This window comes from Lithobates pipiens, unplaced genomic scaffold, assembly GCF_037356315.1.
Source record: "Lithobates pipiens isolate NorthernLeopardFrog02 unplaced genomic scaffold, aLitPip1_a1.2 Scaffold_13, whole genome shotgun sequence".
Classification (NCBI taxonomy): domain Eukaryota; kingdom Metazoa; phylum Chordata; class Amphibia; order Anura; family Ranidae; genus Lithobates; species Lithobates pipiens.
The window spans coordinates 146,378,347-146,394,441 of record NW_027507718.1 but is presented as its reverse complement, the minus strand read 5'-3'; the positions used below and the strand labels follow the sequence as shown (position 1 = coordinate 146,394,441).

At 41.0% G+C, this 16,095-nt stretch overlaps 1 protein-coding gene across 23 annotated transcripts in view; it reads left to right on the top strand.

The window, feature by feature from the left end:
* The window catches only part of PTPRS (protein tyrosine phosphatase receptor type S), a 733,740-nt gene that overhangs the window by 252,015 nt on the left and 465,630 nt on the right, over positions 1-16,095 (top strand). The gene's annotated exons all lie outside the window — the stretch shown is intronic.

The window sequence follows — 16,095 nt, the reverse complement described above, 5'->3', positions numbered from 1 at the left end:
GCAAAGTGTCTAACAGAGACACTTGCCTCATCTCAGAAAATTTCATGTCTGCACTGGTTGACCGTTATTCCTCACATCGATGTTGCGTTTGCTCTTCCTCGTATCTTCTTTTCACTTCAAGAGCAAGAGCTTGGACCTTGAGGTGAACTTTTAAACTGTCCTCTGCTGGCAGGAATTTTAGTTTGCGGAATCTGGGGTCCAGGGCTGCTGCAATAAGACATATATTTTCTCCACCATCATCTCTGAATTTAGTTTCCCGCTCCCATCTTGATGTCAAACCATGCCCTGAGGGATCCCCAGATCAGCAAGACGGCTGCCTTGTGAATGTGAAACATTAAAAAAAAACATGAGATGGCCACTAAAAAGAAATTAGCAAAGCAGCACAGCAACAAATACCCCTGGCCCCTGAGCATGCACTAATAATGATGTATCTTACTTACTAGCAGTAGCAGCATGAGCAATAATATATTAATAAATATTGACCACAAATTACTCCCAAAATGAACAAAATACTAGTAAGTAAGTACTTACAAAGATGGCTCGTCCGTTTGAGGCCGTAGTGCGCCAGGATGTTTTCTTCTGAGGTGCTCGTGCATCGCAGTAGTGCTGCCGTGGTACGCCAGTTCGGTTTTGCAGAGGGAACAAAGGACCATTTTATCTGGCCTCTGTTTAAAGAATTCCCATACCTTTGAAAGTCGTGGTCTGGATTTTCGTGCTGCACCGGAACTTTTTTCCCCATTCCCAGGAGTGGGAGTGGGAGCAGGAGCAGCAGCTGCCGCCGTCATTACCGCCATTTACCCGCGAGATGACACGTGCGTGACGCGTCGACGCCATTTACGCACGTCGACGAATTTTCTTAGTTGACGTAGTCGATTACGTCGACGCGTCGTGGCAGCTCTAGTGGGCAATAACAAGGTGTTATGTAATGGAGGAATATAATAACCTTAAAAGTGTGGATGGTATTCCACAGGGTAAATAGAGGGGTGCCATTGCTATAAATGAGATATCAAATGGTTTAATGTAAGGAGAATGAAAACAACGTTTTATTTATGTAGTTAAAAATTTATGAAAAAACTGTGAAAGGTGTTTCACAGTTTGAATAACATTTGTGTGTATACCTATTAGTGGATTGTGAATAAAGATTACTGGGATATTGAATTTTTTTGATCTCAAACGAGAACCACACAAGATTAGCTAATGTATATGTCTGAATAGAGTCACCTTATATAAAATATATACTATAGTACCGATGTTATGGTTCAGATTAATTTACTTACTCTAATCTGGGGATCCCACCACCCCTGATATATTCCAACCCCACTGATCACATTTAGGGCTCTTTCACACGACCAATCCATTCAGGTCAGCCTGCTAGTTCTTCAGGCGGACCTGAACGGATGCTCCATAGACCTCTATGGAGCGTGGATGTCAGCGGTGACATGTCCATTGACATCCGACCCGCTCCGATCCGAAAAAACTACTTTTCCATCCGTCATTGGATCAGGTGATGACGGACTCTGCGGTCCATCGTCATGCATATGGGAGAGCGGTGCTCTGACAGGTCCATCCCTGCACAGTGAGCAGAGACGGACCTGTCATCTTCCTGCTCAGTGGGGATCAATGGAGCGATCCCCGCTGAGCAAGCGGATGTCCACGGGATGGATCAGCACAGATCCGCCCCGTGTGAAAGAGCCCTAAGGGATAGGATTTTCTGCAAAAAAAATGGGGGGGGGGGGGTTAATATTACAAAATAGTGGACACCTCTAGTTCTTCATTCAAGCCACCAGGCGAAAGGATATCTAGAGAGTAGATCCAGAAAGTCTCACAAAGCCTGTGGAATATCTCGGCTTTTGAGAGGTTTCTGGGTCTCTGCTCTGCTCTGCTATCCGCAGCTCAAACAATAGACTACATGGTCTGAGGAGGAGTTGTAAAACTCATTGAATTTGTAGGTTTTCTCTTTTGCAACAAACTCTTTTTTACCGTGTTTGATGAAAGCACAGGTTTTTCACAGGGGTTTGTTGCAGCTATACATACCGACAATGGGGATAAGGCAAAGCTGAGTGGAGGGGGTACAGTGTTTATATTTAAACTTGTAGGTTTGGGGCTTTTCTATAAGTGACTTGTGGCTGCTCTGGAAGAAGGGGTTGGAGATAAGAATCTTGCATCAATATTTTCCAATGTTTTTTGAGGATTTGTTAAAAAATGTTATGCTCTGTATGAAATTTTGTAGTGAACCGTATAGTGTGGTCAAAGGGCACTTTTTTTATTTTTTGGACATTTTTTCGGCTAGGTTAAATTTGCTTGTTGAATAAGGGAATCTGGGTACCCTTTTTCCATCAGTTTTGTTCTTTAAAATGCCATTCTGTTTGCCATAATCTTCCGTTCTGGCCGTTATGTCAAAGTCGCCAGAACTGTCCTTTTGAGATGTTGTCAGTCCATTTTTGATAGTGGCAGCTCTTATAATGTAGCAAAGAGTTCCCTGCCCTGTATAGTGTCTCCACTGTGGTATAGTTCCAGATTTAGAAATGCCAGCTTGTGTGGGTCTGTCACATATGTGAATGACAGCCCATGTGGATTATTGTTGCAATGTGCAACAAATTCTGTGATGGATTCATCAGGACCATCCCAAATAATTAGAATATCATCAATGTAACAATCAAAAAAAGTCAAGTTTTTGGAAAATGGATTTTTGCACCATACATATTGGGTCTCCCACAAACCCATGGCTTGGTTGGCATATGATGGCGCAAAATTAGCACCCATTGCGGTTCCTTGTATCTGTAAGAAGAATTGATCATTGAAATTGAAATAATTGTGTGATAAACATTAATATTAATAGCCCAGTCATGTGAAGAATGAAGCCAAGATTCATCAAAACCAATGAAATCATAGTTTTCTTGTTGCACCAAAGCTTCTAACTCACATATTTTTCTTGGCAGATTTCTGGCATTAGTAAAAAAACACTTTAATGCATTATTACATTTTACTCCTGTGTTTTGCATATCTTTTTTAGTAGTACAAATAGCACTATTATTTCTAATAGTTGTTTGTAACATGGGAACCTGCCCTTCATCTCCCATCTATCCCCATTCCACCCTCCTATAATGTTTGACCCCTAACTAACCTGTCTGCCATATTGAATTCTAGTTCACCCTCCCCCCTCAATCCTAGTTTAAATACCCCTTTCATCCTTCCCATAAACCTCTCCCCCAGCACAGCAGACCCCCTTGCATTTAGGTGCAAACCATCTTTAGCATATAGGTTTTACCCCAATGAAAAGTCAGCCCAGTGCTCTAGAATCCAAACACTTCCTTCTTACAACACCTTTAACCACGCATTCAGTTCTCTAATCTCCCCCTGTCTTTCCTGTGTTGTGCATGGCACAGTCAATATTTCATAGAATATTACCTTGGAGGTCCTTCCCTTCAACTTGCAACCTAGTTCTTTAATCGATTCTTAAGGAACCTCCAACTTCCATGTATTTTGCAACTGGTTCCAACATGGACCAAGACAGCTGGGTTATGCTCAGCCCCTCCCAGTAATTTATCAACCCGGTCCACCAGATGCCGCACCCTAGTACCAGGGAGACCGCAAACCATTCAATTGAGGTGATCCTGGTGAAACATTTTCAGTCCTCCTGTTCATAGAATCCCCTATTACCACCAACTGTCTAGGCCTGCCTGGACTACTCTCACCACCTCTACTATCTAGTAGGGGTGATGAGAGTAGTGCAGGTAGACCTAGACAGTTGGTGGTAATAGGCTACTTTGCCTGCTATTAGGGGTAACAGTGACATCCAGGGCTGCCAACTCTGTGCTTTGTCAACTCCACATTTTCATCCAACTTGGCAAATTTGTTTTGGTGCACAAACACAGGACTAGCCCTCCTTTCCTGTGAGCCCCTACAACTACATTAACTCATCTTCCTACCTGATAATCCTGACCTTCTCCTCCACCCTCCAGATCAACCCCATTGATCACCTGCTCACATTCCCCTTTAGCTGGATCCTAAATCTCCAGAAATCTGCAATCTGTCTCATGGTGTATCTCGGCCTGATCTTAGACACGGCCGTGTCCAAGGTTTTCCATCCCTTGGACAAATTCTGGACTCTCCACTGGTTTTAGGACTGTATAGTCTTGCATGAAGGTTTTGGGGTCAATGGTGGCCTTCTTATTCAGTTCCATTTGGACAGTTTCATTCCAGACCATTGCACATCAACATTCTGACAGGGTAAATGGGGAAGATGCAGTCCTTGGATTTTTCCATATGCCTGATCAGCAAGATTAGGCTTGCCCTGGCAGGGTGGGTAACAATTTCACAGCTGCAATCCAGAAAAAAAAACGTATTTCAGTGGTTTGAATAGCTCTCCTAATTGATGCCAAACTATTAGGATGGATATCCTCTAAGCTCAAGGGACTCAAGGGACATTGTTGTCAAAGGAAGTTTGTCTTTCCAATCAATATTCTGAAAATTGGGGCCATCTGGTTATCACTTCAGCAGTAGACCTTTCATCTGCTTGGTCATCCAACCAGGATTCAGTCCAACATTTCCATGGCACTGGCATAAATCAACCATCAGGGAGGAACCAGAAGTGTCGTACCTCAAAAAGAAGTGGATCTGATTCTGGCTTGGGCAAAACTTCACGTTCTAGCCCTGTCCACCATGCACATCCTAGACATGGAAAATTGACAAGCAAACTTCCTCAGTCATCAATGTCTGGACTCTAGAGAATGGTTTCCTTACCCAGAGGTGTTTCAAGGCTTGTTGTAGATGGGGAACTCCAGACATGAACCTTCTGGCTTCCAGAATAAGCTGACTTGGTTTGTCTCCAGGTCTGTAGCTTTTCCCCTCTGGAACTTCTACCATTGCACCTAAAGTATGTGTATGGGAGCAACATCATCATGGCACAGAGTGGTGCTGTAAATGTACACAGAACTGTACATGTGCAACATAAACACTGAGAGGCAGAAGGGTTTATGATAAGAGACCAATTTTTCTTTCATAAAAATCCTAGCTGTCAGTGTTTTTTTTTTCAGCTTTAATTTCACTTTAACCTGAAAAGAACCCTTTCTTGTGATACACAAATTGTGCTACACATTTCTCTATCATCATCATTTATCATCAACCTCCTAAAAATATCCATTGCCTGGATGTCGTAGATGCTGTTCGAGTCTACCTCTCAGCTACAACTCCCTTTAGACGGTCAAATTTTCTGTTTTCCCCCCGAACACTGCAGGACCATTCGCAAAGTGCAGTACAGCTTGCGCATGCTCAATAGGAAACCGGTTGTGAAGCCGAAAAGGCTTTACTGCCGGTTTCCCTTACCTAAGATGCCATTGCCTGCACCGAAACTGAGTGAAGAATCAGCTCGGGTAAAGACATCGCTAGGTAAGTGTATAGTTAAGTGTCCTTATATTAAAGGCGTAAAAATCACCCTAAAAGGAGGGGACGCAAGTACCCCCCGGTACAGTGGGACTGTAAAGGCGAACAAACAAACAAAAAAACCTATATCATAAAAATATTATTTATTTAGAAAAAGGCTTAGAAAAGCATATATAAAAGCATGATAGTAGTCTATGCAAAACATTTGTGCACAAATGTTTGTTCGCCTTTTTTTTTATTTTTATTATTTTTATTAAGTTTTCCATACAACACAAAAACAACTTGGCACAACACCAAGTCAGACATTCGGCCAACTCCAGCCTCTTCATTTCCATGTGTAGCCAGGGACTGCAGACGTCCCGACTTCACCCATTTCAGGAGGATGATATATGACACAGATGACCTATCCCACAGCCTTAAGTCAATCTAGCACTAACCGACTGTTTGATCAGACTCATACATGTTTGTTCGCCTTTAAAGTCCCACTGTATGGGGGGTACTTTTGTCCTTTTAGGGTCCTTTTTACAATTCATATTGGGATGTTGGCAACGCTTTATTGAGAATTCAAGTTTTCTCTTTTGCCGCGTACACACGAGCGGACTGTATGGCGTACTTAGTCCGTCATACAATCCGACGGACAGTCCGTCATACTTTCCACTGAACGGACTTGACCACACACGGATGCACAAACAGTCCGTCGAAAGCTTGCGCGATGACGTGTACAGCACGTACGACGGGACTAGAAATAGGAAGTCCAATACACAGCAAAGCACCCTTCCGCCGTGTAAATCCTTTCTGAGCATGCGCCATTCTTAGTCCGTCGAACTAGCCTACTGACGAGCGGATTGTCCGCTGAAACCAAAGTACGACGGACAGAATTTCGAAAAATCCAAAATACTTAGTACGCCAGACTGCACGCTGAAAAAGTCCGCTGAAGCCCACACACGAGCGGACTGTCCGCTGAAATGTGTTTCGACGGACTAAGTACGCCATACAGTCCGCCCGTGTGTACGCAGCATTTGTGGTACACCACTATATACTTATATTAAAAGTCAGCAGCTACAGTATTCTTAGCTGCTGACTTACATTTTTTTGAGGGAGACTGGAACTGGAACACATGGAGTTCATTAGGGAGACACACCCCTTCCCCTGTGTTCTTATGATACACTATTGCTTGCTATAAAACTGAGTCAAGCTAAGAGTGGGAGTGGCTTTATTGGGCTGTTCTTACAGCTCTTTTTTGCCAGTGTCCGATCTCATTAAAAGTATAACCCAATGTACCTGAATACTTCATTTTGTGTTGCTTAAAGTGTAAAGCCAGTGAAGGGACAAGTTTCAGGTGATACACAATGAACAGATGAAACAAATCCTCCTACATAAGTTGTACCCCTTAATTTGCAGTCCTGTATCCTCTACAGTCTTCTAAAACACACATTTTACATAATCCTTAAGGGGACAGGGGTCTGACATCATACACACACTGCAGATCTAGAGCACAGAGCTCCGTGAAATATGATAGCTGATTGGAGGTAAGGGACACACCCCCTTTAACAGGCTCATAGAGAAAAACACAGACCTGAGTCTATAAGTCACCTGCTGGAGGGGGGCAGGCTGTTACCTAAGAGTCAGAGGTTTCGGCTTACAGTTCTGTCAGTGACTCATGCAGATAGCAGAGTGAGGAGAGATCAAAGAAGAACTACACTTGGTGCGTTGGTTTCAGGCTAGTGCAGACTATAAATGGATGTGCTTTGTTCACTTACTGCCACCGACTTAAGGTTTATGTTAGCAGAAACACAGAGTTTTAAACACATTCTTACATTTTTCAAGCCTACTGTCATCTTTCTGTTGGAAGTGATCATTTACACACATCCCAAGAAGCATAGGCATGCACAGGGATCACTGTGTGTGGTGCTAATTCCCCCTATGGCCTGGGCTTCACCTTGTGTTGCATCCCGCCCCCGAAGTGCTGCTGGCTTCCCCTTCTCCCCCTAACTGCTGAAGGGGATGTTTCTGAATGGAAAATGGGGGAAAGTGCTAGTAAATATATAATTTACTGGCTCCTTTCTTTTCTAAATGAATATAGTGAACACACTCACTCACTGGGTTCACTCATAACTGAAGCATAGTAAACGATGTGTACTATGCTTCAGTTTGTGGAAAACAGGAAGTTGCTTTGTACAGAGCACTATCCCATTCATTCTCTGCCCTGTACAGGTGAGGCTGCAGGGAAAGGCATGTGTGTTTGAGTTTTGGGGTGCATACCCTAATGCAATAGGCTGCACACACCTATGCTAAGAAGGTAACACCTAACTACCCCTGCCATTATTTTCCAGGCTCCACTGCCCTGCATGCCCAGAATGGGTATGGCAGGTCTTAGCCGGTAGAAGAGAAAGAGACCAGCGAACATCCATTTATTGAGTATTCTTCCAGTGAATGAAGCTGGAAACATCATGCATTTCATCATTACCATTGTCAGCATTGTCATTCCTAGCTGTGGCTGGGGAAGAAGTTGATAAATCACGATCTGTGCTTAATTGGGGTCAAGAAGTGACGGATGGGGGATCTATGAGCCCTCATGTCACCAGTCACATTCATTATGCCAGTTAAGCAAAAAAAAAAAAAGTTTACTTTTTTTTAACCACTTACAGACCGGACCATTTTGCTGGTCAATGACCAGACCCCTTTTTGCGATTCGGCACTGCGTCGCTTTAACTGACAATTGCGCGGTCGTGCGACAGGGCTCCCTAACAAAATTGACGTCTTTTTTTTCCCACAAATAGAGCTTTCTTTTGGTGGTATTTGATCACCTCTGCGGTTTTTATTTTTTGCGCTATAAACAAAAATAGAGCGACAATTTTGAAAAAAACACATCATTTTTCACTTTTTGTTATAATAAATATCCCCCAAAATATATAAAAAAACATTTTTTTCCCTCAGTTTAGGCCGATACGTATTCTTCTAAATATTTCTGGTAAAAAAAATCGCAATAAACGATTATTGATTGGTTTGCGCAAAAGTTATAGCGTTTACAAAATAGGGATAGTTTTATGGCATTTTTATTAATAATTTTTTTATTATTTTTTTTACTAGTAGTGGCGGTGATCAGCGATTTTTATTGTGACTGCGACATTGTGGCGGACACATCGGACATTTTTGACACATTTTTGGAACTATTGTCATTTCTACAGTAATCACTGCTATATAAATGCAGTGATTCCTGTGTAAATGACACTGGCAGTGAATGGGTTAACCAGTGGGTGGCAGTGTAGGGGTTAAGTGTTCCTAGGGGTGTGTTGCTAACTGTGGGGGGGTTGGGCTTTCATTCAGTGAACACTGATCTCTGCTCCAATCACATGGAGCAGAGATCAGCGTCACTAGTTGCTAGGCAGAATGGAGAAATGCTGTTTACACGGCATTTCCTCCATTCAGCCGTCCCGTGAGACGATCGCGGGTATACCCGCAGCGATCGAGTCCGCGGGACCCGCGACCGGAATCACGGGGGTCCCGACAGGCACGAAAGCACGCCACCGGCGGCGCGCTCGCGATGGCAGGGCGGCATTGAAGATTGGACGTACCTGTACGCCAATATGCCTGCCCGTGCCATTCTGCCGACGTACATCGGCGTGCGCTGGTCGAGAACCGGTTAAGTAGCACAAATAAGAACAAAAAGTTTTAACGTACCCCCCACGCTCCAACTTAGTGCATGTTGAATGAGCCTACAGAAGAAAATGACAGTTGAAATGTGCATAATATGTATCCCTGCTTATCCTGGTGTGCAAGCAAGAATTATAACGTAATCATTCACAGTTAACTCTAAATTGATGGTCTGTAAAGGCTTTTAAAGTGAGGTACCATTTTGGGTACCAAAGTTTGTTGTCAATTCATGGGCATGCACAGTTTTAAGGCTTGATGTTTTCAGTATGTATTTACTTGATGCAACCTCATCTTTTACATTTTACCAAGTTGGATAATATTATTGTGTTTGTGTGCATTACATTTTTTTTTGTGTACTTTAGGGGTTAGCAAGGGGTTAAAAGCGCCCAAAAACTTTTTGACATATAATGTATGGGGGTTAAATACCTCTGGAGAGGTAGTCTTTCTGCAGGATACTCAAATCTCCAATGAAACAACTATAAAATTAAGCTCAAAGGACTTTTCAGTATGGTTCTATGGAGACTCTACAACTAAATGGGCTAAGGGAGTGGCCATCGGGTTTGCCAGTTGGGGTAAGGCTCACACTAGAGGAGAGGTTGGTGGACCCTGAAAGGTGTTACTTGTTCCCAAGGGGGAGACTTAATGAGGTGGATTACACTCTGGCAAACATATATTGCCCAAATAAGAATCCAATAAAATACTTAAAAGTGGTTATCGAGAAACTAATGGAGTTTAAAAAAGGAGTTATTATAGCAGATTTTAATTTCTGTATGCAACCTGAGATACATAGTACTCCCGGGTACAGGGGACTGGGAATGCCAAATTGAAGACACTAAAAAAGAAACTGCATCAGAATCAGCTGATGGCTGCATGGAGGATACAGCATGTTGAAATATGAGACTATAGATTCCACTCCCCTGTACATGGGACGTACTCAAGAATAGATTATTTTCTGATTAAACAGGATATTGGAGTCAGTGATTAGTATAAATATAGAAGTTACATCCTTCTCAGACCATGCCCCAGTAACTATGAAAATGAGGATACGTAGGGGCCAAGAGAGGTCAAATTTATGGAGACTAAATAAAGAACTAATTCAGGGAAAAGAAGCAGAAGATAGCATAAACAAAGAATTAGAACATTACTGGAGGGGGGCAGGCTGTTACCTAAGAGTCAGAGGTTTCGGTATACTTTAAAACCGATGATACCGAAGAAGTAACAACGGCAACACTGTGGGAGGCCCACAAGGCCTATAAAAGTGGAATCCCGAAAGCAATGGGAGCGGGAAAAAAAAGAGAATAAGAAAAAGGGAAGTACTAATGAAGGAAACATATGATTTAGAACAGCAGCATAAAAAAGCAGAGAAAGAAGTGTATCAGGAGCCCGCAATAAAAAGGGATGAACCAAAAGAACTAATAGAATAAGAAAAAAAATGGGCAAGTACCTGGCTAGAATACAAAAAAAAAAACACAAAATTTCATAGACAAAATCTAAAGTAGAACAGGGGAAATGATATTTACTGCAAAGGAGATAGCAGGGGTATTTCAAAATACTATGGAGAACTGTACTCAGTAAAACAGAAAGAGACCCCAGAATGCCAAAAGGAGAGGATAGAGAAAACAAAAACCTTTCTGAGGGAAGTAAGTCTAAATGAAATCTCAGAAGACAGATTAAGCGTTCTAGAAGAACCTATTATAGAAGAAGAAATGGGCCAGGTCTTAAAAGATACAGCCTCAGGGAAAAATCCAGGCCCAGATGGGTTGACAATATTCTACTATAAGAGGTTCAAGGAAATATTAATCCCTAGACTATGCATTTACATGAATAGGATAGGAACAAGTTGGGAGATAACAAGAGACACTCTAGCGGCGCTTATTACTATTATTCCAAAGGAAGGGACAGACACTATGTACAAATTATAGACCTATCTCGTTGCTAAATGAGTAGGTTGAAAATGGTAATGAACAACCTGGTCCTTGCGGATCAGGTCGGATTCATCCCGGGAAGGGATAATGGGGTTAGAACACTGTTACTCACACAGGAAATAAAAAAAAGTAGGTCTCCAGGATTACTACTCTCCGTAGAAAGCGTTTGATAGGGTAGACTGGGTATTCATGATGAAGACATTGGAGTAGGCCCAAAGATGATCAACTGGATTGAAGCATTGTATAACCATCCAACAACAAGAGTAAAGGTCAATGGGACAGTGTCTACGTCCTTTGAGATGCATAACAGGACTAGACAGGGTTTCCCCTTGTCCCCACTATTGTTTTCTCGTTAGAGACACTTTTGATGGTGGTTAGACAGAGTTCAGATATAGGGGGGATTATGATAGGAGACAAAGAGCACAAACCAGCGGCATATGCTGATGATATACTGTTTTACAACACCAAACCTAGAGTAACCCTTCCCAATCTAATGAAGCTATTAAAAACCTATGGAGAAACATCAAACTTTAAAATTAACCCCTCTAAATCAGAGATTCTTAATATCAACGTGCAGAAACAGGACGCACAGATATTCCAACAAGAGTTCCAATTTATATGGCGAGAAAAGGAATTAAAATACCTAGGAGTAAAAATAACACCATCTGAAGAGACAATATACCAAGCAAATTTTATTCTGCTCCTGAATGAAATAAAAATGGAAATTAACAAAACTGCAACAGGACACCTCTCTTGGTTAGGCAGGATAAATATTTTTAAAATGGCAATTTTGCCTAAGACCCCGTATAAAATGCAAATGCTGCCAATCCCCTTCCCACAAATGTATTTTAACACACTAAAAACATTACTACTCAGGTTTATATGGCAGAAAAGGCAACCGAGAATAAACCTTGAGGTACTGAATTAAGAGAAAAAGCAAGGGGGGCTGGGGGTGCTGGATATAAAAAATTACTATAATGCAATATTACTGTCACAGGTGTTAGAATAGGTAAAAATTAATAAGGAAAAAAGATTAATGGGTTAAATTGGAAAACACGATTAGCAATGTAATAATAAAGAAAATCTTGGCAATTTGGGATTTGATGCACACAAAGGAAAAATGGGAATATAAATTTCCCCTGATACCATTAAAAGACACTAATTTTTTTCCACTGGGGAAAGGGAGATTGTTTTTTTCTGTGACCCCCTTGGGAGTTTTTCCTTCACTTCCTGTCCTGTAGAAGCAATAGAAAGTCTTGGGATCCCTTTCTCACCAAAACAACCGTCCCATGGGGAGATTGCCCCTCACCTCTTGTACTTGTCACAACTGTAAAATGTTGATTTCCCGTTCAGCTCTATATAATATGTTATTTTTATGTTCTCAAATATATTTACTCAACCTGATATTTCTTTTCCTCTGTACTAATCCTTACAAACAAGGGTTTCTTACAGACTTTTCTAGTTTATTGAAAATTGTATATTTTGTTTGAAAAAAAAGAAGACAGGTGAAAGAGTTGCAGTGTATATTTTCTCAATGGCTTGCCTAGGAGCGTTGCAGAATTCATTTTGCACAAGCCTCATCTGGCTGTGAGCATTAAAAAAAATGTCTGTCTTGAGTTCAACTAAATATTATTTGAATCCTGTGTGTGTGTGGTGAGGGGGTGGTTGGCTGTAATTTTTCTGCATCTGAGGTACATGTTTTAAAAATGTGGCTTGACGATTTTTGTATTATGAATATAGGTAACAGATCAGTGGAGAATGCTTTATTCAGCCAAGCACATAATTAAAGTGGTTCTATAGGTAGGCAAAAAACCTTTTGCATGCAGTCAATAGACACAGACAGCAAGGCTCCGGGGAGCGCTCACCTGAGTGCCCTTCATAGCAAGAAGCTTGCTATGGGAGCACACAGTGGTGGGGGCATTGGAGCCAGGAGTGGCAGCGGTGAACCTGAGAAGAGGAGGAGCATTTTTGCTGCTGCTGAACTCCTGTAGGACGTCATGTAGTGTACATGAGACGTCATGCACCGCCATTTGCTGGCCAACTATCCAGTCATACAGCTGGGGTTCTCCAGAAAATGTTTACTATTTCAGAAATCGCAGAGACTAGGAAATTCTCTAAGCCTCTATGATATTGCTTCACCTCCAGGAATGAAGAGACATACTAGGTCTGGTAAATTTGCCCAACAACGTCCCCTGGAGGTAGGAAATTAGAGTGGTCCCTATCCCTGTGTAAGCTTTAGTTCACAAATTCAAAAGCATCTGACATTTTTGCTTAAACTCATCAAGAGCTCACTTTTAAATGCAAATAGGTCTGCCAGCCAGTAAAAGGTAACTCGATTATACCAAATGTTGCATGCACAGGACATTATGAGAGCAGATTTCACTGCTCAGTCATGTCATACTGACATGTATGTTAAATCGCACATGTAGGAAAAATGTAATGACAACTTTTAAGGATAAAGGATACAAAACAAAATGGTATATCTGTACAGTATATACTGTATATCAATGTTTTAGATGTAAGGGATACAGATTTTCTTTTGTGCTGAAAACCAATAGGAGGCATGATATATGCATGTTAAAATTAATGATTCTTAATGGAGTTCTTTAACAGACGAATTTTTATTCTGCAAGCAAAGGAATCCTTGTCCTAGACATAATGGTAATTTCTTATCGTTAAAACCTGTTAGTAGGTAAGTAATTGTACAATTGTAATTGTACTTTGTTTGCATATGTCCTCTGCCAATGACATAACTGTTACACGATGACCACAGTATTAACCACTGTTCTGATAGCAGCCAAACAGTAGACAGGTACGTGTACAGAATGCAGTGTACAGATTTTAAGTTTTGGTGCTCTCTCTGAAACTGCGCCAAAATTGCAGGACTTCATAGAGGTCTATGGGAAAGCGCAGCTAACCCACACAAAAACCGAGGGTTAGCTGCGCATTAGCAAAAGCACAACGGGGGGCATTGTGAAGCCTTCCTAAAACATGATCTAAGGTAATCAATCAGCTGAGGCTTATTTAAAGTAGGCCTTCAGTCATTTTTTCAACTTTCCATCTATTAAATCTTCTGCCCTTGTTGTTTTAACTTTGGATAGTAAAACATTTTTCTTTCTGTCAGTAAGTACCTTATACAGCCCACTTCCCTTTTCTTGTCTGGTAAACAGCCTAGGCTAATTAAATCATGCACAGCTCTCTCTCTCACTCTCTCAAGAGTTTTCCAGGAAGGGAAGGGGGGTGAGTCATTCAAGGGCCAATGAGAGCTGCAGAGCTGGAGATGTGCCTCTGTTTGTCTGTGTAAATCCAGGAAGTGAACAGGCAGCAGCTTCAGCTGCCCACAGTTAAAATGGTTGCAGCCAGACTCAGTGGAGAGAGATTTCTGCAGCATATTTGGCAAGTACAAAATCACATTATATATAAAATAATATGCAAAGTGGTTGGAGGGAAGTTTCGGAATGGCATAGATGTTTTATTACAAACTATGTGAGCAGATTTTGGTTCCTCTTTACATTTTCGTTCAATTGGTAAATATTGTTTACACCACATCAACACATCAATGCAAGGCTGCTTATGATGCATTTGTATCCTCTGTGAAAATATTATGCTATGTAGGAGAATGCATGTCTTATTTATTAAGTTAATTGCATACCAGTTAAACACCTTCCCCAATTCAGTCACCCATACCTCTTTAATTAACGTGTATCTGTAGGAAATTTTAGTTTGTTTTTGCTGTGATTGATTCAGGAGATTTCCCTCCATTTTCTGTCCCAGATACATTAATTAGCAGAACCAAATTCACATCATGTCTCATCAATTTAACAATTTCAAAAAAAGAGGACCATTCCCGGCATGCCGTCAAATCTAACTATCACATATGCTTGTGCACTCAACCAAACTGTCAAACCATCAAATGGCTGCTGTCATAACTGATCACATATGCAGCACCATGGCAGTTGGAGATCAAACTGAAACTAAGATGACAGCTTCCTTGGTTAAAAAACGATGGGAGGGTTTATTTTCGCTTTACATGAGAGGGTTCTCACCAAAGTGAGGGAAGATCCTCTCTTGGACAGTTATCAGAACAGATGTCCCTACACAGAAGAAGTTCACTTTTTTGGGAAAATTTAACATTTTGTATTCTATAATGCTTTTTTCTGGTCAGCAGTACTGGGGTTTTGGCTTTAGATATAATTAAATGTAGTTTTATTCAGATTTTAAAATCAAATTGGTTAGAATTTTTTAGGCATTATGCTCTGTGAGTGCTTTTCTTTTTCCATATACTTAGAATAGCAGATCCAAATCTCCAAAGTACTGTCATTTTTTTCTCTCATTCAAACTCTGATATTTTCTATTTTTAACCAATTCATATTTTAAAACTCTATTTTGATTCAGATCTTTAAAAAAATGTATTATGTTGCTCTCATGACAACGCAGTGTATGCATCACATGCTGCTGTTTGTCTGCAAATGTGTTTGCTGACCAGGGTTTGTCAGCTATCATTTCTACTCTCTGCACTCAGTTATATGTTGGCCCCATCAGAAGACTTGCACCCCCCTGTATTATTGTCGGCATGCTCCTTTTCTTTTTCTTTTTCTATTTATTTTTTTTTCTTTTTTTGTTCTTTTAACTTTTCTTCATTGTATGTCGGGTGTGCCTGAGGATTTGGTGGGGCCTCTGTGACTCTGTTCTTTGGAACAGGAAATACTAGCAAAAGTATCACTTTTAATGACATCCCTATATATTTATGCAATTCGCACATTGTTTATATAGTGGATTTCTAATTATTTGAACTTAAATTTTGATTTTTAAATATAAAAAAAATAGATTTTTTTTTTCAGATTTAAGCAACTTTCAAGACAATATGTATACTGTTTAAGTCTGTAGTAATTAGTCATTTGTACAGTCAAAGCACATTTATTGAGTGACCTCAAAAAATTTAATTGTCTTCACCAGGAACAGAGTCACAAAAAAAAGGGGCTGCGTCAACCCCTTGATCCATGTTCTAAGTCGCGAGGTCTGAAAACTGCATCCACCTATCAGCAAGGGGGATGCACAGAACATGTCACTGTTACTATCAGCGTTAATCCATCACTTTTTTTTACAATGAAAAACCTTTTTTATATATCATCAA